Source organism: Pongo abelii, chromosome 6, assembly GCF_028885655.2.
Source record: "Pongo abelii isolate AG06213 chromosome 6, NHGRI_mPonAbe1-v2.0_pri, whole genome shotgun sequence".
Taxonomy (NCBI): domain Eukaryota; kingdom Metazoa; phylum Chordata; class Mammalia; order Primates; family Hominidae; genus Pongo; species Pongo abelii.
The window spans coordinates 31,805,817-31,828,234 of record NC_071991.2 but is presented as its reverse complement, the minus strand read 5'-3'; the positions used below and the strand labels follow the sequence as shown (position 1 = coordinate 31,828,234).

The 22,418-nt window shown below is 36.7% G+C and overlaps 2 long non-coding RNA genes across 7 annotated transcripts in view; one reads left to right on the top strand and one right to left on the bottom strand.

The window, feature by feature from the left end:
- Positions 1-1,870: 1,870 nt before the first annotated feature.
- On the bottom strand, positions 1,871-14,366 carry LOC129060303 (uncharacterized). Its single transcript, XR_008526898.1, has 4 exons — positions 14,197-14,366; positions 12,567-12,790; positions 3,287-3,566; positions 1,871-2,100 (listed from the first exon to the last, which is right to left on the bottom strand). It is a non-coding gene; the product is annotated as an uncharacterized LOC129060303 (long non-coding RNA).
- Positions 14,367-14,460: 94 nt separating this feature from the next.
- The window catches only part of LOC129060302 (uncharacterized), an 85,370-nt gene continuing 77,412 nt past the window's right edge, over positions 14,461-22,418 (top strand). For 5 of the 6 annotated variants that reach the window (XR_008526892.2, XR_008526897.2, XR_008526896.2 and 2 more), the window contains exon 1: positions 14,470-14,615. This is a non-coding gene — a long non-coding RNA (uncharacterized LOC129060302). Of the gene's footprint in view, positions 14,616-22,418 lie in introns of all 6 variants that reach the window. The other variant, XR_008526895.1, reaches the window with a different exon arrangement.

Below are 22,418 nucleotides of genomic sequence, written 5' to 3'. Positions count from 1 at the left end.
TTGGGGCTCCCTAAGAAGCTGTTCGTCAGGCTGAGTCTGATTACCACGGACATAACCCCCGGATGCACTGGAGCCCTGGTGCAGTGGTGGTAAGGCATGGTGAAGGGAAAGCATTCTATAGTCTAACATGGAAGTCTAAGTCTTTCAGTGGTCCTGTGTCCTTGGGCAGTGGCCTTTTCAAATGTTCCTTAGTGTCTCCAGCCATTAGGGAAAATAGTGCAGGCTATTTTATACTGTAATAGAACAGTCTTTTCCTCCAGATAGTAGGACTTCCTTACATCGAATGCTCCAAGTCTGTTTGACAGTGGTTACTTCTCACCTCCCCCTGCCAGAGTCAGGGGGGCATCTTTCTCGGCTCTTCACTGTGAGAACCCTGTGGAATTCCTGAAGATGAAATCATGAACGCGTGGGAGTCTTGCTAAAACTGCAGCATTCGAGAGGTTTTCACTCATGCTTGCTCACACTTATCCTCTAGCAATTCATCAAAATTACCACGTAAGTGTTTCAACAGTTTATGGCTCAGGTGGCCTCAGCTGTGATGCTCCAGATTTGCCTGTTTCGCCAGATGCAGGATAGCAGTTTGCTGTTTCTCCTGAGTTCTTTGATGGATTCAAGAAAAGTCATGATTTTCAGTTTGTTCTGATTTTTTCTTGTGAGGACAAAGTAATGACTAAGCTTTAATGTGCTTCAGCTAAAACTACATATATTTTAATAGCAAAATTATTGAGATATAATTCACATATCATAAAAGTCATCATTTTTGGGTGCACAATTCATTGGATTTTAGTATATTCCAGGGTTATGCAAGAATAAATATTCTCTAATTTCAGAACATATTTATCTACTCAGAAAGGAACTTTGTGCTCATTAGCAGTTACTTTATATTCTCTCTCCCCTAACCTGTGGCAACTACTAGTCGACTTGCTATAGATTAGGTTAATTTGGATATTTCATATATGTTGAATCATAAAATATGTGCCTTGGCTTCTTTCACTTACCGTAATATTTACAAAATTCATTCATCTTACAAAGTACTTCATTCTATTTTTGATTTTATGCGTTAATAATATTCTACTGTCTGGCTATATACATGTATGAATAATGTGGCAACATTTTGTTAATACACTAATATTTGCTTTGTTGTTGCTGTGTGTTTTTTTATTTTTCAGTTATGAATAATGATTATGAATTCAGTTATTATGAATAACTACCATAAATAGTTATGCATAAGTTTTTGTGAGGCTATATATGTGCAGTTCTTATGGGTTAATTCCTAGGGCTAGAGTTGCTGGTGCATGCGATAGACTGAATGTTTATAACACCCTCCAATTGATATGTTGAAATCCTAACCCCCAATGCAATGATATTTGGAGATGAGCTCTCTGGGAAGTGATTGGGTCATGCCTACTCAATGAGTATTTTTTGCGTGTGCATAGGTGAGCCTCCATATGGATCCCTCGGACTCTTCTTGATTTGACTTGTCATAGTATTTTTTTAAGTTGGGAAACACCTTAAAAATCGTTGAAAATCTTTATGAGGCCGGCGCGGTGGCTCACTCCTGTAATCCCAGTACTTTGGGTGGCCAAGGCGGGCAGATCACGAGGTCAGAAGATCGAGACCATCCTGGCTAACACGGTGAAACCCCGTCTCTACTAAAAATATAGAAAAATTAGCCGGGCGTGTTGGCGGGCGCCTGTAGTCCCAGCTACTCGGGAGGCTGAGGCAGGAGAATGGCATGAACCCGGGAGGCAGAGCTTGCAGTGAGCCGAGATCGCGCCACTGCACTACAGTCTGGGCGACAGAGCGAGACTCCGCCTAAAAAAAGAAAATATCTTTATGAAAAAGGTGACAAACAGATTAATGTCTAATACATCATAAAAAAACCCAAAACACTCTTTATTAATACTGATGTTAGTGTTAATGTTATAAGCTTAATCTTTCTCTCTTTCACCTCTCCTTGCCCGCAATGTCTCTTGGCTTTACTGTGGTTTAGGTTATGCTCACTGTTGCGCTGCCACTGCAGATGAGGATTGACGAAGGACACTAGGAAACACTTCATCGCTTCCTTCACTTCCAACAAGTGTTGAATTTTGAATACCACTGTTTTCAGAGATAGAGACAGATACAGAAATATATATGTACATATATAGTATATGTGTTACATATTTTCTATATTATGTATAAATACATATATCAAAATCACCTTTTTCACTGATTGCTCAACATCTACCCCCATAACCTAGTAACTAATTTATTAGTTTCAAAATGTACTTTTGGAGATTAGTCGTGTCCTATATTGCTATCTTTTAGAGAGTTTTTTATAGCTGTATACGGGAGCTTACCTACTGCCTGCTTTACAGGTGCATAGAAAATTGTTGTGTGGTTATGCAACAGATATACCAAATGCTCTATTAATGAATATTTTCTCAACTTTTGACCTCACATATAGCAAAAGCAATCATTAATGGATGGTTATTTTACATATATAAAATTATATCTATAGGATTCATTTCACTAAACTGAAATTTCTCTAGGGTTGCTGGATCATCCTGCTGAGGACTGGGATATGTTCTCCCATACATGCATAAGTAAGCGATTTTTTTCCCAGCATCTTCAAAAAGTGTCCTCACAAACTTACTTGTTGTTGCTTTGGTTTTTTTTTTTTTTAATTAAGTATACTGCATAAAGTTTTAATTTATATTTGAGTAGTACTGAGCATCCATCTTATATGTTTTATATATGTCACCTTTTCTCTGAATAGTCTAATGGTCTGTGCATATATTTTGCCATTTTTTTCTATTGAGCTATTGGTACTTTGTTATTGACTTTTTTTTTTTTTTTTTTTGAGACAGGATCTTGCTCTGTCACCCAGACAGGTGTGCAGTGGCCTGATCTTGGCTCACTGCAATCTCCACCTCCCAGTTCAAGTGATCCTCCTGACTCAGCCTCCCGAGTAGCTAGGATTACAGGCAAACATCACCCTGCCTGGCTAATTTTTTTATATTTTTAGTACAGATCGGGTTTCATCATGTTGGCCATGCTGGTCTGGAACTCCTGATCTCAAGTGATCTACCTATATTGGCCTCTCAAAGTGCTGGGATTACTTAAGTGTGAGCCACCAGGCCCAGCTGATACTTTGTTATTGACTTCTAAGAATTCTAATAATAGCCATTTATTATGATACAAGTTATGCAATTTCTTTTTTCATTCTGTCATTTCTATTTTGACTTTGCTCCTGGGGTGCCTGTATGTGTGTGTGTTTGTTGTGTGTTCTTTCTCCACTTACCCTCACACAGCCATCTCCCACTGGCTCTGTCCATCTTACCCTCTGCCCCAAGAAAGGGGCCTCTATGTCATCCAGGTCCTCGTGCAAGGGGGCTTCCGATTGTATTCAGCCAAAGCCAGGAGAGGGAGGACAGAAAGAGGGAGCTGCTGTCCATCTCCGTGGTCCCTTCCTCTTCTGTGCTCGCTCATGAACAATAGTTATGTCCTTTTATAACTTCTGCACAACTGCAGCCCTCATCAGACTCCAGGTGAAGCCTTTCATTCCATTGCTACATGCATCCCTGTGAATCATAATTAATTCCATTAGTACCTGGGTGCCTTAACAACCTTTGTTTTTCATTTAAACTTTGAAGACATTTCTTCAGTAAAATATCTATTTTTAAACAGTCTGGGATGAATCTTGGTTTCCATGGATACCCAGTACGTTTTTTGCTTATTTGCTTGCACTCAAGTTCCTGTGGCTATGCCTTCAACACATCCAAAATGCAGACATGCCTCATTCCTCTGGTGCAAGCCCCCATCATATTTTGCCCAGAATGCACTAATGGGTGATCCCTCTGCTTCCAGCTTTGTTCTCTTTCCATCATTTCTCCTAAGTGCAATCAGAATTATCTTTTTAAAAGATAACTGACATTTCATAAGTAGTCAAACAAGCTGAGCAGATTGGAAGATTGCACAAATCTAGGTTTTACTGAAATATTTTGTTCTGTTTAGTTCTATCAGGGACTCGGCAGGGTAGTAACTCAGGTTTGTGACCTTAGGAAAATCTTTCTTGTCAGTAAGATAACTTGGAGGATCCTACTGAGAACTACAGCCCCAGGCAATACCCTACACCAGAAACATGAATATCACATTTGAATCCTCTCTCCTCCCCAATGTGTTTAATTAATTGTGATGCCCAGCCAATTCTATTTCCTAAACTGCACTCAAAAAATCTGAAACCATTCATCTAATTGCTGTTTCTGCCTTATGTTTCTTCAGCACACCTTTCACTTTCAGCCAGAATGAATAGTCTGATGCACTACCTAATCCTGCCACCTCCTCATCAAATCCTTCAATGTTACCAATTGTCGTTTAGAGTAAATTCAAATGATTGTTTGAATTTATACTCTAAAAGGCAAAGTATACTCTAAAAGACATAGTATTTTATTTGTTGTACAATGATCCTATGCATTTGATAACCTTACCACCTGCACATCCACCTGAGCCTTTCATTGAGTTTTCACTCCATGTTTATCAACTGCTTTTTAATTCTCAAAATGCAAACAACTTTTTATTTTGTTCTTCTTACCTTTTTCGTCATTCTAATCCCAATATATTTTCAAAACCTTACCCAAATGTTAACGTTTTTGTAATGATTCCTGATCTCAAACTTTACTAGATTTATGTACTTTTCACAGGAGTTTAAAAAACATCTCTTATCTTTTTTATTATGAGGATATTATAACGCTTTATAATCCCAGACTTTCCATTTGATCTTCTTCAGTATTCCTCTAGACTGCCCTATGGCATAAATACTCCTCAAGCTATACTAGAAGTTGCTGAATACGTATCTTTTCCATGAAATACCTTGTTGTGCCTTTGTAATAGGGATATATCGTTTAATTTTCTCATTTGTGATAATTAAGTATATATTTTTAATTTGGATATAATTCAGTAGTTAATAATTTTTTATCAGTTTCCTATCATACCAATATTTTACAAAACATAATGCTTAATTCAATATGAGGTTTTGATTTATTTTACTTGTAGAATCATTTCTGATAATTAATTGAACAATACTGCTTGGATACCATCTTCTTAACCAACAAAACAGCTACCAGAATTCTGAGGAAATTGGTTCTTTCTAAATACTATCCTCCTGTTGCAAAAATGCAGGACCCCTGTAGAGCTCTATGTGTATGTGTGTGGTGGGGGCAACGGCAAAGGTACTGCATAGCTGGAAACTCTCCATCTCAGGTAGACATGAATTCTGGCATTCCATTGAGGTGGTAGGGTCTTCACTATTTAAGGATACAACATTTATAATTTTACATGCATAATCATATATATGTGCGTGTGTAATTATATATATGTAATATATATGTGTGTGCTTGTGTGTGTATATATATATTATTTTCCTGGAAGAAGGCTAATAGTTTTCATTGGATTAACAAAAGAGTCATGATTATTCAAAATTGTGGACTCTCTATTAATCTGGAGAAAATATGCTGTGTGTATATATGATTTTAATCTTCATCACATTTTAATGAAATTACTAATTTCTGCAACTAAGTACAGGAGACAATATTTCCATAGAGAAGATTATGTCTTATTTTCCAAAGTTTTGCCCCAAGTAATTTGTCACATGAAAGATACTCTTGAATATCTGATGTGAAAATGGAATAATCCGTCTGTTCCAGTACTTTCTCTGATACCTACTTCCTCAAATCAAATAAATAGAGCTTAGTATACAGTGTACTAACGAATAATCATTTTTTGTACAACTTACCAGTAGTAGAGTGTTTAATTATTTAATGAGGATTTTGTTTCTTTCTTTGAAAAAACAAGCTTATTCCTCATTTTTTTCTTATTTTAGCACATAAATGATTTTGTTTACTTTTCTGTTATCCTTAGATCTTGCATTTGTAATCTCTGCTATCATTTTTTTTATTTCTCATTTTGGAAGGAAATTACCAACCTCAATTGCACCTCTAAGCCAAGAGACACAGCCATTATGAAAAAGAGATGGCTGTTAGCTTAGCAGAAATGACTTAGTGGCTCAAGTGTTGAAACTCTGTTTCTGTTCTTGTTAAGACAGAAAAAGACATCTTTTTGCTATCGTTGAAAAAGTAAAAAAAAGTCGGAGGGTTGTTAAAGAATAGAAAAATATTTAATTCTTGCCATTTTGGTGAAGAAATAAAAGGAGCTCTGTGTGTGTGTGTGTGTGTGTGCATACATATGTATGTGTGTGTGTGCATATGTGTGTGTAGTAGTGGGAGAGGCCGGCCAGCTTAGTAAATGATCGCGGGTCCAGGTATTAAATTATTAATTTGAAAAAAAAACTTTTCTGTGTTTAGTGTAATTTTCCTTTAAAGTTGCTGCATTTGCCAAGCTCTTAAGCACAGATATTTATACTCTGTGACAATTCCTCTGGCCATATTGATAAGTAAAGATCCCTTTCTTTTAGTCCTCAAGCAGGGATATTTCCACAAGGAGGTCGTGTACTGGCCACATTGGAATACTGCCTTTACTTAAGATCCCAGCTTTGAGGAGAGCAGTGGTTCTCCCAGCATGCAGCTGGAGATCTGAGAACAGGCAGACTGCCTCCTCAAGTGGGTCCCTGACCCCTGACCCCCGAGCAGCCTAACTGGGAGGCACCCCCCAGTAGGGGCAGACTGACACCTCACACGGCCGGGTACTCCTCTGAGACAAAACTTCCAGAGGAACGATCACACAGCAGCATTCGGAGATCACGAAAATCCACGGTTCTGCAGACACCACTGCTGATACTCAGGCAAACAGGGTCTGGAGTGGACCTCTAGCAAACTCCAACAGACCTGCAGCTGAGGGTCTTGTCTGTTAGAAGGAAAACTAACAAACAGAAAGGACATCCACACCAAAAACCCATCTGTACAACATCATCATCAAAGACCAGAAGTAGATAAAACCACAAAGATGGGGAAAAAACAGAGCAGCAAAACTGGAAACTCTAAAAAGCAGAGTGCCTCTCCTCTTCCAAAGGAACGCAGTTCCTCACCAGCAACGGAACACAGCTGGACGGAGAATGACTTTGACAAGTTGAGAGAAGAAGGCTTCAGACGATCAAACTACTCCGAGCTACAGGAGGAAATTCAAACCAAAGGCAAAGAAGTTGAAAACTTTGAAAAAAACTTTAGATGAATGTAAAACTAGAATAACTAATACAGAGAAGTGCTTAAAGGAGCTGATGGAGCAGAAAGCCAAGGCTCAAGAACTACGTGAAGAACACAGAAGCCTCAGGAGCTGATGCGACCAACTGGAAGAAAGGGTATCAGTGATGGAAGATGAAATGAATGAAATGAAGTAAGAAGGGAAGTTTAGAGAAAAAAGAATAAAAAGAAATGAACAAAGCCTCCAAGAAATGTGGGACTATGTGAAAAGACGAAATATACGTCTGATTGGTGTACCTGAAAGTGATGGGGAGAATGGAACCAAGTTGGAAAACACTCTGCAGGATATTATCCAGGAGAACTTCCCCAATCTAGCAAGGCAGGCCAACATTCAGATTCAGGAAATACAGAGAACACCACAAAGATACTCCTTGAGAAGAGCAACTCCAAGACACATAATTGTCAGATTCACCAAAGTTGAAATGAAGGAAAAAATGTTAAGGGCAGCCAGAGAGAAAGGTCGGGTTACCCTCAAAGGAAGCGCATCAGACTAACAGCGGATCTCTCGGCAGAAACCCCTCTCTCTTGGCAGAAACTCTCTCTTGGCACAAAGCCAGAAGAGAGTGGGGGCCAATATTCAACATTTTTAAAGAAAAGAATTTTCAACCCAGAATTTCATATCCAGACAAACTAAGCTTCATAAGTGGAGGAGAAATAAAATCCTTTACAGACAAGCAAATGCTGAGAGATTTTGTCACCACCAGGCCTGCCCTAAAAGAGCTCCTGAAGGAAGCACTACACTTCCTGTGAGTTCCTGCAGAACTCTCCACCCCAAATCAACAGAGTATACATTTTTTCAGCACCACACCACACCTATTCCAAAACTGACCACATAGTGGGAAGTAAAGCTCTCCTCAGCAAATGTAAAAGAATAGAAATTATAACAAACTGTCTCTCAGACCACAGTGCAATCAAGCTAGAACTCACGATTAAGAATCTCACTCAAAATCTCTCAACTACATGGAAACTGAAAAACCTGCTCCTCAATGACTAACGGGTATATAATGAAATGAAGGCAGACATAAAGATGTTCTTTGAAAGCAATGAGAACAAAGACACAATGTACCAGAATCTCTGGGACACATTCGAAGCAGTGTGTAGAGGGAAATTTATAGCACTAAATGCCCACAAGAGAAAGCAGGAAAGATCCAAAATTGACACCCTAACATCACAATTAAAAGAACTAGAAAAGCAAGAGCAAACACATTCAAAAGCTAGCAGAAGGCAAGAAATAACTAAAATCAGAGCAGAACTGAAGGAAATAGAGACCCAAAAAACCCTTCAAAAAATTCATGAATCCAGGAGCTGGTTTTTTGAAAGGATCAACAAAATTGATAGACCACTAGCAAGACTAATAAAGAAAAAAAGAGAGAAGAATCAAATAGATGCAATAAAAAATGATAAAGGGGATATCACCACCAATCCCACAGAAATACAAACTACCATCAGAGAATACTACAAACACCTCTATGCAAATAAACTAAAAAATCTAAAAGAAATGAATAAATTCCTCGACACATACAGTCTCCCAAGACTAAACCAGGAAGAAGTTGAATCTCTGAATAGACCAATAACAGGAGCTTAAATTGTGGCAATAATCAATAGCTTACCAACCAAAAAGAGTCCAGGACAAGATGGATTCACAGCCGAATTCTACCAGAGGTATAAGGAGGAACTGGTACCATTCCTTCTGAAACTATTCCAATCAATAGAAAAAGAGGGAATCCTCCCTAACTCATTTTACGAGGCCAGCATCATCCTGATACCAAAGCTGGGCAGAGAAACAACCGAAAAAGGGAATTTTAGACCAATATCCTTGATGAACATTGATGCAAAAATCCTCAATAAAATACTGGCAAACCGAATCCAGCAGCACATCAAAAAGCTTATCCACCATGATCAAGTGGGCTTCATCCCTGGGATGCAAGGCTGGTTCAATATATGCAAATCAATAAATGTAATCCAGCATATCAACAGAACCAAAGACAAAAACCACATGATTATCTCAATAGATGCAGAAAAGGCCTTTGACAAAATTCAACAACCCTTCATGCTAAAAACTCTCAATAAATTAGGTATTGATGGGACCTATCTCAAAATAATAAGAGCTATCTATGACAAACCCACAGCCAATATCATACTGAATGGGCAAAAACTGGAAACATTTCCTTTGAAAATGGGCACAAGAAAGGGATGCCCTCTCTCACCAATCCTATTCAACATAGTGTTGGAAGTTCTGGCCAGGGCACTTAGGCAGGAGAAGGAAATAAAGGGTATTCAATTAGGAAAAGAGGAAGTCAAATTGTCCCTGTTTGCAGATGACATGATTGTATATCTAGAAAACCCCATTGTCTCAGCCCAAAATCTCCTTAAGCTGATAAGCAACTTCAGCAAAGTCTCAGGATACAAAATCAATGTACAAAAATCACAAGCATTCTGATACATCAATAACAGACAAACAGAGAGCCAAATCATGAGTGAACTCCCATTCACAATTGCTTCAAAGAGAATAAAATACTTAGGAATCCAACTTACAAGGGATGTGAAGGACCTCTTCAAGGAGAACTACAAACCACTGCTCAATGAAATAAAAGAGGATACAAACAAATGGAAGAACATTCCATGCTCATGGGTAGGAAGAATCAATATCATGAAAATGGCCATACTGCCCAGGGTAATTTATAGATTCAATGCCATCTCCATCAAGCTACCAATGACTTTCTTCACAGAATTGGAAAAAACTACCTTAAAGTTCATATGGAACCAAAAAAGAGCCCGCATCGCCAAGTCAATCCTAAGCCAAAAGAACAAAGCTTGAGGCATCACGCTACCTGACTTCAAACTATACTACAAGGCTACAGTAACCAAAACAGCATGGTACTGGTACCAAAACAGAGATATAGATCAATGGAACAGAACAGAGCCCTCAGAAATAACGCCGCATATCTACAACTATCTGATCTTTGACAAACCTGAGAAAAACAAGCAATGGGGAAAGGATTCCCTATTTACTAAATGGTGCTGGGAAAACTGGCTAGCCACATGGAGAAAGCTGAAACTGGATCCCTTCCTTACACCTTTTACAAAAATTAATTCAAGATGGATTAAAGACTTAAACGTTAGACCTAAAACCATAAAAACCCTGGAAGAAAACCTAGGCATTACCATTCAGGACACAGGCATGGGCAAGGACTTCATGTCTAAAACACCAAAAGCAATGGCAACAAAAGCCAAAATTGACAAATGGGATCTAATTAAAGTAAAGAGCTTCTGCACAGCAAAAGAAACTACCATCAGAGTGAACAGGCAACCTACAAAATGGGAGAAAATTTTGGCAACCTACTCATCTGACAAAGGGCTAATATCCAGAATCTACAATGAACTCCAACAAATTTTCAAGAAAAAAAAAAACAACCCCATCAAAAAGTAGGCAAAAGATATGAACAGACACTTCTCAAAAGAAGACATTTATGCAGCCAAAAGACATATGAAAAAATGCTCATCATCACTGGCCATCAGAGAAATGCAAATCAAAACCACAATGAGATACCATCTCACACCAGTTAGAATGGCAATCATTAAAAAGTCAGGAAACAACAGGTGCTGGAGAGGATGTGGAGAAATAGGTACACTTTTACACTGTTGGTGGGACTGTAAACTAGTTCAACCATTGTGGAAGTCAGTGTGGCAATTCCTCAGGGATCTAGAACTAGAAATATCATTTGACTCAGCCATCCCATTACTGGGTATATACCCAAAGGACTATAAATAGTGCTGCTATAAAGACACATGCACACATATGTTTATTGCGGCACTATTCACAATAGCAAAGACTTGGAACCAACCCAAATGTCCAACAATGATAGACTGGATTAAGCAAATGTGGCACATATACACCATGGAATACTATGCAGCCATAAAAAATGATGAGTTCATGTCCTTTGTAGGGACATGGATGAAATTGGAAATCATCATTCTCAGTAAACTATCGCAAGGACAAAAAACCAAACACCGCATGTTCTCACTCATAGATGGGAATTGAACAATGAGAACACATGGACACAGGAAGGGGAACATCACACTCTGGGGTCTGTTGTGGGGTGGGGGAGAGGGGAGGGATAGCATTAGGAGATATACCTAATGCTAAATGAGGAGTTAATGGGTGCAGCCCACCAGCGTGGCACATGTATACATATGTAACAAACCTGCACATTGTGCACATGTACCCTAAAACTTAAAGTATAATAATAATAATAATAAAAAAAAGAAAAAAAAAGATCCCCAATGTTAACTGTTTGGGGTATCATGACATCATTTTTAAACTTAATTATTGCATTAGATTTTCAAAGTTAACCTTTTCTTTTGTCAAGTAGAAACTTTCAAAAGTCGCTTATAATAACAAGGGTATGAGTATCATGACAAGGGTACTTGTCGTGAACTTCATGGTTAACAACAAACTCGGAGGAGCAGGCTTTGCTCTTCACGGCCTCTGGCTTCTGAAGTACAATCTTTTTGGAAGAATCGGACCTCTTTGTCTCAGGAAGGACCTCTCATTTTCACCTTTTAGAGCCTTTAGTACCCAGTTTGGATAATGGCTTTGAATTGAGTGCAGTATATTAGATTCCATTCACCACATCAATTTCCACTTCCTAAATCAGTCTCCTTAGGGCATCATAATCAGCTACTACCTGTAATCACTTACAGCCTCTGACAGAAAAAGCTTAAAGCTATTTCAAACAGTTCTTTTTAAAATCAATTTTTCAAATATGATAAAGTCCATATATACAATAGATGTGGGTCCACTAACAAATATATTTATGATTTTACATAATTTGAAAATGCCTGTCACTCACTGGCTGCCATGTCATTTTTTTCTCCGCTAATACTTAGCAATACAAAAGGTTACTGGAGCTTTTAAATATTATTTGACTTTCAAAACTAGGTAAATTATATAAATAAAGATAATTCAAACCCATGGGAAGAAGTAGTATTGTTTTAAATTACTTATGCTCATCTACTAAAATTCTGGCAAAAAATAAGCTTCCACTCTCATCATATGAGGAGTTAAAGATTTGGTGAAGTCCGAAACAGTCTGATGACATGTTTCAAAGTCTTCTAGAACTGCTTTATTTCTGGTAAATGAAATAGTATACCATGAAATAGCTGACACGTCTTCATGAACTTTTAAGTGCTTAAATCGTATTGTAGATATGCAACAGAATATAGTACATGAGTAGGAATAATAATCAACTGTGGTCCTTTTTATCCTTACTCTAGTGAAACAGTTGACCGTTTAACGTGGACAGGAGTCAGAATTTGTGTCTGATGGGAGTGCAAGTTAATATTCACCAAAAAGACAAGTTTGTTTACCTGATAGGCCTGAACTTTAAAGTGTCTGAATACCCAAGATTAATTGCTATTTAGGACTCCAGGACTCTTCCCCATTGGAGTTTTGAAAGACTAGCAGTTTACAGCCAACAGCTGATACACATCCAGGAGACTGGACTGGAGGCCAGAGGAGCAAACAAGAGAGCAGGGAAGATGAGAGAATGATGAAGGGCACCCCACGCCAACTCAGGCTGCACTTTTGTGAACTGTAAGGCAGATTAATGAGAAAAATCATGATTTCCATCATGCTCCAGAAATGAACTCTATCTACATGTCTGCCCAATCATAGTAAGACAAAGTGAAGGAAGTTTTAGTTAAAAATACACCTACTATTACAATACCCAATAAAGGCATAATATATCCTAATCAAAGTTAATTTTAAAAATAATTCTGAAAGCCGAATGCCTGGAATATGTGGTTTTAAAAGGTGTGTTGGTAGAATGTAGAGTGTTATGGGGATTAGAAATTGTAAACAACTTACTTTATAAGATGAAATGAACATTAAGTAATTCATAATATTTATTTAAAAGTGACATGCTACATTAACACTTATATACAGAAGAGTAAAGCACACCGAAAATGGAGAAATATAAGAAATAATGTATCATAAACAATCAACTAGATAAAGCAATACCAGCTTGTTCAGTTGGCAGCTGAGAAAGAAAAGCCCATTCCTGGAGACAACTGACTGAAGAATTGAAGTTTGCTTTTGAGCAGTCTGAAGGAAATGTAACTTGGGAGGGCCTGCTGGATGGTAAACCAAATTCAAATGGTTGAATGAAACTGAGATTGAACCTTGCTTAATATTCATATTTAACATTGCTTAGCACAAAATAGAATGAAACTAATGCAAGAAAAACCATTATGAAAAAGCAAAGGAAAGAGGCTAGCTGGAAAAAATAAAAACATAAATGCATTTTGTATTTTATATTTTCTAGACTGCATAAAAAAATAATCAGACACATGGATAAGTGGGATAATTACTTTGTGTAAGCTTAGTTTTGACTAGTTTTGTTTCAGTCATTATTTGTTAATCTGTGATTTTCCTCTTACTAACCTTCCACTTCCAGACAATTCCTCCAATTAATCCCTGAGAGGAATTGACCATATTTTCAAAAATGTATTGTAGGCTTTTGAGTGTCTGCACTGAAATTGTTGTTTACTAAGTAAACTGAATAGCAATATAACTTTCTAGTGGTTTAAAATATGCTTACATATTAACAATAGATGGGATAATTCAGGTTTTATAGCTATCCGCATTCTTTCAGAAAGGAAGAATAAAATAAACGCTTTGTAAAGTTTCATAACTAGCTAAATGCTACAAAATGTGCAACAAATTGTAATCTTTGTAATTCTTTCAAGAATCTTGTCCGGCTGTATATAATAGACATATTTAGTACTATTATATTTACATATTTCTCTATTAGAACAGTTTTAAATGAATAGAAAAATTGAAGACAGTGCATTTCAACATACTTCACAGTTCCTCCAATTATTTGTATCTAACATTAATATGAAGGTTTTTTTACAATGAGTAAACCAATATTGATACACGCTTATTAACTAGAGTCCATATTTTTTTTCAGTTTCTTTAATTTTTACTTAATCTTACATTGGGTCAACGTGTCTCCTTAGGCATATCTTTGCTGTGCTAGTTTCTCAGACCTTCCTTGTTTTTTGATGGCATAAAGAGTTTTGAGGAGTGTTTGTGAGGTATTTTGTATAATGTCCCTCACTTGTGGTTTTTCTGATGTGTTTCTAATGATTAGATTGTGGTTATGTGTTTTTGGGAGGAAGATCACACAAGTAAAGAGCTACTGTTATGACATCATAACAAGGGTGTCATGCTTGGCAACATAACATCACTGTTGTTATTACTCTTGATCATCTGGCTGAGGTAGAGTTTGTCAGATTTCACTGCCACAGAGTCACTCTTTTAACACCATCCCACACTGTACTCTTTGGAAGGACGAAACTATGTGCAGACCACACTTAAATCGTAAGGAGTTAAGCTCTAGCTCTCAAAGGGTGGTGAGTCTACATAAATTACTTGAAACTCTTCACAGGAAATTTGTCTCTTCTCCTCTATTTATTATTACCTTTAATTTATAGGTCCTCTTTATATTCAAATATTACTTTATTATGCTGCTTAAATTGTTCCAGCTTTGGTCACTTGAAGCTCTTTCAGTGGGTTTCTGTGTCCCTTTGACATTCCCCATATATTTTGTTTGTTTGTTTCATTTTCTTACCTTCTGGCACTACAAGATACTCTGGGCTTACCTTGTGCATTTCCTGCCCCCAGCCTAGAATCAGCCAATTATCCCAAGAGACCCACTTCCCTTTACTGGAGAATGGTATTAGAAACCAAGCTCTGGGCACTAGCTGTGTTCATTATCACTAGATTACATTTGCTCATAGACACTTTCAGCTACAGAGTAAGGGAATGTATGTACCAGCTGCATCAGAATTAAACTGAACATGAGTTCATACCAATGTCTTCAACTCTAATCTATTACTACATAGAGTATGATAGCCTCTTCCCCTCATGTATCTCTGGGAAGTGTAGTGAGTAGCCTAGATCCTACCACCATCTACTTAAGTGTTTAATTCCAGCATATTTGCACAGCAGTATCTTAATTGTTACCCTTACCCCTATGGGAAGCAATGTCATCAACTAGAGTACAGTGCTTATGTATAGGATTCTTTACTTTTAGTCTTACAGGCTCCACTCATTGTCAAAGTAATTTACATAGGCATTGTTTTATTCCACCTCCCTTAGTGAGGTGTTTCGTGTGTTTCACATGTCTGCACTATATTTATATTGTTTTTCCCCATTCTGCACTCCATTTGGGATTCTCAAAGCTCTTAAGCAATTTGTTAAAATTGACATACATTAATATTCTTTGTGCAATAATTATTACAGGGTTTGGGTGTGCAGAGTTTTATGTATCCACCATTACAATATCATACCAAAAAGCTGTCCTAAAATTGCCCTGTGCTCCACCTATTAAATCTAACTCCCTACTTCAGACTCCAAGCAACCATTTTGATCTTTTTATGTCTCTATCATTTTGCCCTTTACAGGATGTCATATGATTGAGTTCATTGAATATATAGACTTTCAGACTAAATTTTTGCATTCAGAACATGCATTTAATATTTATTCTGTCTTTTCCTGGCTTGATAGCTCATTTTTGTTTAATTGCAGAAAAATATTCTGTTGTATAAATATATCACAGTTGGTTTTTCCATTTACTTGTTGAAGGCCATTTTGTTGATTCTGATTTTTGGCAATTATGCAGAAAGCTGATATAAACATTCATGTACAGGTTTTTGGGTGAAAATGAATTTTCAAATAAATAAGCCAAATGCCTAGGAATTATGACTGATGGAATATATGATCTGACTATGTTTAGCTTGATGTAGAATTGTCAAACTGCCTTCCAAACTTGCTGTACTGGTTTGTATTTTCAGCATTAGTGAAAGTTCCTGTTACTCTAAATCCTCACCAGCAATTGGTAATATCAGTTTTTTTTTTAATGTAGACATTCTAATACATATGGAGTGCAATCTTATTGGAGTTTAATTTGCAATTTTCTAATAACAATTGACAGTGAGGAGCTGCTCAGAGAACCCTACTGTTTGTAAATTAAAAGCAACCAGGCAGTTGAACCCACCTTATCCACAATCACACCCCCAAGTGCATCAAAGAAAAAAAAAAGAAAGAAAAAGCAAAAGCAAAATAACCTCATCCAAAGTACAGCAACTTCAAAGACTAAGGGACCATCAGCTCACATAGATGAGAAATAACAGGAGAAAGAACTCCAAAAACCAGAGTGTCTTCTTATCTCCAAACAAACACATTAATTTTCCAGCAATGGTTTGTAACCATGCTGAAATGGCTGTAATGACAGAAATATATTTTAGAGAATTGATAAGAATGAAGATCATTGAGATCCAGGAGAAACTTGAAGCCCAAACCAAGACATCTAAGGAATACAGTAAAATTATACAGGAGCTGAAAGATGAAATGTCCATTTTAAGAAAGAATGAACATGATCTGATAGAGCTGAAAATTTTACCTCAAGAATTTCATAATACAATTGCAACTATTGACAGCAGAATCAACCAAGCTGATCAAAGAATCTCAGGCTTGAAGACCAATTCTGTGAAATAGTCAGAAACAAACAAACAAACAAAAAAGAATGAAGAATAAAAAAAAAAAAAAAAAAAAAAAAAAAACCTCTGAGTAATTTAGGATTCTGTAGAGACCAGATCTGTGACACATTTTAAACCCTGGAAGAAAGGAAGAGAAAGCAAGGAACTTAGAAAACATATTTCAGGATATCACCCATGAAAATTTCTCCAACCTCACTAGAAAGGCCAACATTCAAATTCAGGGAATGTAGAGAATCCAGGTGATGGATACCCCTTTTCGGTTTCCTTCTTAGGTGACTTGCCCCTGCTCTCTAGCTGCCTATAACCTGTCAGCAGAAACTCTACAAGCCCAAAGACATTGAGGGTTTATATTCTGCATTCTTGAAGAAAATAAATTCCAACCAATAATTTCATATCCAGCCAGACCAAGTTTTATAAATGAAGAGGAAATGAGATTCTTTTCACATAAGCAAATGCTAAGGGAATTCATTACCATAAGATCTGCCTTCCAAGAGGTCCTTTAGAAAGTTCTAAATATGGGGCTGGGCACAGTGGCTCACGCCTTTATTCTCAGCACTTTGGGAGTGCCTCAGCCGAGGCAGGTGGATCATGAGGTCAGATGATCAAGACCATCCTGGCTAACATGGTGAAACCCCGTCTCTACTGAAAATATAAAAAAAAAAAAAGAAAGTACTAAATATGGAAAGAAAAGTCTGTTACCAGCCACCATGAAAGCATTAAGTATTGATTTTATTTTGTTAATACAATTAATCAATCATATTTACTACATTGTATTAATACAATTATGTATTAATATTGTATGTATTAATACAATTATGTATTAATATTGTATGTATTAATACAATTATGTACATAAGTACATAAATATTGACCCTGTAAAGCAGCTAAACAATCAAGCAAGGTTGCATAATAACTGGGTAACAACACCGTGATAGATTTAAATCCACACATATCAATATTAACCATGAGTGCAAAAGGAATAAATGCTTCAATTAAGAGGCACAGAGTGGCAAGTTGGATAAAGAAGTGAGACCCAAATGTATGCTGTCACTGAGAGACCCATCTCAAATGCAGTGACATCAATAGGCTAAAAACCTATTGATGTCAATAGGCTAAAAACCTACCAAGCAAACAGAAGAAAAAAGGGGTTGCTATTCTGATTTCAGACAGAACAAATTTTAAGCCAACAATAATCATAAAAGACAAAGAAGGGCATTGCATAATGGTAAAGGTTTAAAACAACGAGATCTAACATTCTGAAATACAAACACACCCAACAAGAAAGAACCCAGATTCATAAAACAAGTTCTTCAAGATCTACAAAGAGACTTAGATAACAACACAATAATAGTAGGAGATATCACAACACCTCACTGAAACAATTAGACAGATCACTGAGGCAGATCACAAACATACCAAATGGACATAATAGACATCTATGGAAATCTCCACTCCAAAACAATAGAATACACATTCTACTCATCTGTACATGGAACATACTCTAAAATCTACCACACAATCAGCCATAAAACAACCCTCACCAAATTCAAGATAAGAAATCATACCAACCACATTCTCAGACTAGATTGCAATAAAAATAGAAATCAATACTTAATACATTCATTCAAAATCAAAGAATTACATGGAAATCAAACAACCTGTTTCTGAATGACTTGGGTCAATGATGAAATTAAGACAGAAATCAAGAAATTTGTTGGAACTAATGAGAACAAAGAGACAGCATACCAGAATCTCTGAGACAAAGCTAATGAAGAGTTAAGAGAGGAGATTATTGTGCTAAATGCCCACGTCAAAAAGTTAGAAAGACCTCAAATTAGCAATGTAATATCACACCCAGGGAAACTCGAAAAACAAGAGAAAATCAACCCCAAAGGTAACAAAAGACAAGAAATAACCAGAAACAGAGCTGAATTGAAGGAAATTGAGATGTGAAAACCATACAAAACATCAATGAGTCTAGCTGTATGTTATTTAAAAGAATAAATTTAAAAGAATAAATAAGATCAATAGACTGCCAGCTAGACTAATAAAGAAAAAAAAAGGGAGAAGATTCCAATAAATGCAATTGGAAATGACGATGGGGACATTACTGCCAACCCCACAGAAATATTAAAACCTCTCATAGACTACTAGAAACACCTCTATTTCTTCTAGATTTTTTTAAACCCAGAAGAAATGGATAAGTTTTTGGAAATATACAAACTCCTAAGAATGAACCAGGAGGAAACCGAATACATTAACAGAGGAATAATGAATTCCAAAATTGAATCTGTAACAAAAAGCCTACCAACCAGAAAAAAAGCCTAAAACCAGACAGATTCACAGCCAAATTCTCCCAGATGTATAAAGAATACCAGGGCTATTCCTACTGAAACTATTCCAAAAATTTGAGCAGGAGGGACTACTCCCTAACTCATTCTATCAGGCCAGTATCATTCTGATACCAAAATCTGGCAGAGACACAACAATAAAAAAAGGCAACTTCAGGCCAATATCCTTGATGAACACAGATGCAAAAAATCTCAACAAAATACTAGCAAACCAAATCTAGCAGCATGTCAAAAAGCTAATCCACCACAATCAAGTAGGCTTTAACTCTGGTTTGCACGGTTGGTTCAACATATGCAAATCAATAAATGTGGTTCTTCACATAAATAGAACTACAAACAAAACCACATGATTATCTCAATAGATGCAGCAAAGGCTTTTGGTAAAATTCAACATCGCTTTATGTTAAAACTCTCAAATAATTAGGCACCGAAGGAACGTACTTCAAAATAATAAGAGGCATCTATGTCATTCCCACTACCAACATCATACTGAATGGGTAAAAGCTGGAATCATTTCCTTTGAGAACTAGAAGAAGACATGAATGCCGCCTCTCACCACTCATATTCAACATGGTAGCAGAAGTCCTAGTGAGAGCAATCAGACAAGAGAAAGAAATAAAAGGCATCCAAATAGAGAGGGATTCAAACTATCTCTGTTTTCAATGTGATTCTATTCCTAGAAAACCCCACGGTCTCTGCCCAAAAGCTGATATATCTGATAAAATAACTTCAGCAAAGTTTCAGTATACAAAATCAATGTACAAATATCTGTAGCATTTCTGTACATCAACAACATCCAAGCAGAGAGCCAAATGAAGATAATTCTATTCACAACAGCCACAAATAGAATAAAATACCTAAAAATGCAGCTAACAAGGGAGGCGAAAGATTTCTACAATGAGATTTACAAAACACTGCTCAAATAAATCAAAGGTGACACAGACAAATAGAAAAACATTCCATGCTCATGGATAGGAAGAATCAATATCGTTAAAGTGGCTATACTGCCCAAAGAAATTTACAGATTTAATGCTATTTCCATCAAACTACCAATGATATTCTTTACAGAATTAGAAAAACCTCTATTAAAATTCATATGGAATCAAAAGAAGAGCCCTAATAGCCAAGGCAATCTTAAGCAAAAAGAACAAAGCTGGAGGTATCATGTTACCCAAATTTCTAAACTACAAGACTACAATAACCAAAACAGGATAGTACTGATTAGAAAAGAGGCACATACATCAAAGAAACAGAATAGAAAGCCCAGAAACAATGCTGCACAAGTACAACCATCTGATCTTTGACAAAGTAAACAAAAACAAGCAATGGGGAAAGGACTCCCTGTCAATAAATGAAGCAGAAATAACTGGGTAGCCATATGCAGAAAATTGAAACCCTATTTCCTTACACCATATGCAAAATCAACTCAAGATGAATTGACGTCAAAACCTAAAATGATGGAAACCTTTAATGATACCTAGGAATTACCATTGTGGACATAGGCCCTGGCAAAGATTCCATGATGAATACATCAAAAGCAATTGCAACAGAAACAAAAATTTACAAATGGGACCTACTGAAACTAAAGAGCTTCTTCACAGCAAAAGAAACTATCAACAGTGTAAACAGGCCACCTCTAAAAGGAAGAAAATATTTGAAAACTATGTATCCAATAAAGGTCTAATATCTAGAATCTGTAAGAAACATAAATCAAGAAGCAAGAAAACAACCCCATAAAGACTAGCTTAGGACATGAACAGACACGTTTAAAAAGAAGACAAACACGTGGCCAACAGGCATACGAAAAAACGCTTAGCACCACTAATCATTAAAAAAAAATGCCAATCAAAACCACAATGAGATACCATGTCACACCAATCAGAATGGCTATTATTAATATGTCAAAAAATAACAGATGCTGGCAAGCTTGTGGAGAAAAGGGAACACTTAAATACACTGCTGATCAGAATGTAAATTAGTTCAGCCATTGTGGAACACAGTTTGGCGATTTCTTAAAGAACTTAAAACAGAATTAGCATGCAATGAAGCAATCCCACATTGTGTATATACCCAAAGGAATATAAATCTTCTACCATAAAGACACATGCACACTTAGGTTCATTGCAAGCAACACTGTTCACAATAGCAAAGACGTGGATTTACCCTAAATGCCCATTCATGGTAGTCTGGATAAAGAAAATATAGTTTATATATGCCATGCAATACTATACAGCCAGAAACAAAAGAATGAGATCATGTCCATTCCAGCAACATGGATGGAGCTGGAGATCATTATCCTAAGTAAAACAAAACAAGAGCAGCAAACCAAATACCACATCTTCTCACTTAAGTAGGAGCTAATCATTGAGTACACATGGACACAAAGAAGAGAACAACAGGCACTGGGGCCTTCTTGAGGGTGGAGGGTGGGAGCAGAGTGAGGATCGAAAAACTACCTATCACATACTATGCTTTTTACTTGGATGATGAAATAATCTGTACACCAAACCCTCATGACATGCAATTTACCTGTATAACAAAAATGCACATATACCCCTAAACCTAAAAGTTAAAAAATAATGCATATAGTGTCATTATAATAAAATAGTCTGTTAATCAAATACAGTGTTGATAGACTGAAAAGTCACTCCCCAAATTGGGAGAAAAATCTTTGCAAACTACGTATTTGATGATGACCAGAATATATACAGATATCCGAAAACTAAATTATAAGGGAAAAATAGGCAAAAGTGCAATGTCATGAAATTATTACATTTTAGTTTCTCAAGATATTTTTGCATTTTTCCATTGTGCATTTTTTGTGTTCTTACTAAATTTGCATGTCATTCTGAAAAGTTAGATATATCTAAAAATTGATTAATTATAATTGTACAGTTTAATGAATGTAAAAGGAACATCCATTTAAGAAAAAAATTTAAAGATGAGAAATGCTGGCAAGGGTGTTGAGAAAAGAGAATCCTTGTACACTGTTCATGGAAATGTAGATTGGTGAAACTATTATGGAAAACAGTATGAAAATTTCTAAATAAATTAAAAATAGAACTGCCATATGACCAGCAATCCCTCTTCTGGATGTATACCCAAAGGAAATGAAATCACCACCTCATGAAGATAGATGCACTCTCATGTTCATGGCAGCACATCAAAAAGCTAATCCACCGGCCGGGTACGGTGGCTCGCGCCTGTAATCCTAGCACTTAGGGAGTCCAAGACGGGTGGATCACCTGAGGTCAAGAGTTTGAGACCATCCTGGCCAACCTGGTGAAACCCTGTCTCTACTACA